The sequence below is a fragment of the Seriola lalandi genome, unplaced genomic scaffold (genome assembly GCF_002814215.2).
Source record: "Seriola lalandi dorsalis isolate HSWRI2012SDOR001 ecotype SW California unplaced genomic scaffold, Sedor1 jcf7180002054571, whole genome shotgun sequence".
In the NCBI taxonomy this organism is placed as follows: domain Eukaryota; kingdom Metazoa; phylum Chordata; class Actinopteri; order Carangiformes; family Carangidae; genus Seriola; species Seriola lalandi.
Window position 1 is genome coordinate 644544 of NW_019525124.1, and position 1863 is coordinate 646406.

The following is a 1863-nucleotide window of genomic DNA, read 5'->3' on the forward strand; positions in this document are numbered from 1 at the left end:
CAGTCACCTGACCTCCCACCTGGAAACATGCCCCTCATTACCTCATCATCCAGAGAGTTTACAGTGTAGACCTACTGTAGCCGAGTCATTCACTACATTGTATTTTTTGTGTCCAGGTCATAGTGTTGCAGCTGTTTTGTTTCCCAGTTCTCTGTGCTGTTCCTGTTTACTTATCCTTTGTTGTTGTTCCCCCCTTCCTTTCCTTCACTCTTTATGTCCTTCCTTCCTACCCAATTTTTTTTCTTCTGCTCCTCCTTTCCTTTGACCCTTCACAATTTGTCCTCTTATTAAGCCCTTTCTGCTCCCTCTAGAAAACACACTGGCAGTATAGATTTAGTGCAGCAAATCTTTTTGTGTCATCATAAATGGAATAAAGGTTTAATAAATGTGAAACTGTGTTTTAACTGTGGCTTGAGTCATTTCCGGGATATTAAAGTCCACATTTGACAAATCTAAGTGCAGTAGTGTTTTACATCATTAGCAAGAAAGAAGGCTGAAGTCAAGAAGCTGTTACTAACTTGTAATATTCATAAATATTTTTTCACAATATTGACTTCTTGGACCCTTTGTGAGGGATATGCATTAGCTTATCAGCAATAAATACAATATTGTGTAACCACATCATTAACCTAGAGTGTGATAACTTGCTAGTCATGTCCACAAAGAATGAATGTTTTGTAATTCACAATTATCTGTGACCCTGTTGCGTGATTGTCAGCTATTTCAACTTTTATTCAGTACGGTAATTTGATTTTTTTTGTCATTGCAAAAGGAAATTATAAAACTTTTATCATTTCTAAACTTTCATTAAACTTTTATTCAGTAAGATAATTCAGTTTTTTTTCCTTTCATCACTGTGAAATGAAATCATATGAAAGGAAATTAATTTATAATAGTCTAGCAGTAATACAAAGCAGTCAACATGGCACCAGATACTGGGGTGCACACAGTAATTGTTGGACCTGCATCCACACAGGTGTTTCTAATGCTGCTTGATTAGAGCCAAGGAGGAGGAGAGTGGGTGGAGCTAAACTGGAATTGCGTGAGGTCATCAATTTTAACCAACCAATAAAAATGATAATGGTGCAACTTGTCCCACCGAAAGAGATGCTACAAAACTAACTGGAAGGCTCAGAGAATATCAATCAAACAGTGTTACAGCACACAGTCTTGAGGAGGAGTCCAATTAGGCACAATAAGTAAAAAACACCTGTGTTGGTGAACATTATTTTTTCCTTTATAATGAGACTAATGTTTTCAAATGATGGTTTTCTTATATCTGTAAAATGTATTCGTATGTTCTGTCGTTTTAAAAGCAAAGAAATGGGAAACTAATCCAGAAATGTCCTATATTTTCTAACTAGTATGACACAGGGGAGACTTTTTTCATATTCATTTATATGGCAATCCTCGTCATGTGAAACTGTTAATTCCCACTATCTCCAGCAGTAAGTGAAGGCAGCTTCAGTGCATTCACCAGGAGGAGGGGCATGTGGAAGGAAGGGTGTTGGGTGGGAACAGTGGAGTGAATCTTGTTATGTTATTTCAGGGACGTGAGCCACATGATGGCACTTACATTGTATATGTAACTTTGTGTCACAGTTTGGACATTGAACAATTGTAACTGTACTCTATTAAAAGTGATTATTTTATGATTGAAAAGCAGTATGTTGAACCGACTACGTGATCTGTAAAATTTTACTTTATTACTTCAGAAGACAATGATCTACATGTGCCAAATGTTTCATAAGGGCACAGGGGTCATCATTTGAATAATTCAAATATTCTCATATATTCTAAAAATATATATATTTTCTTAATTGTCATTTTTTATATCGAATAAAGGCATGGCAAATAAAGGCG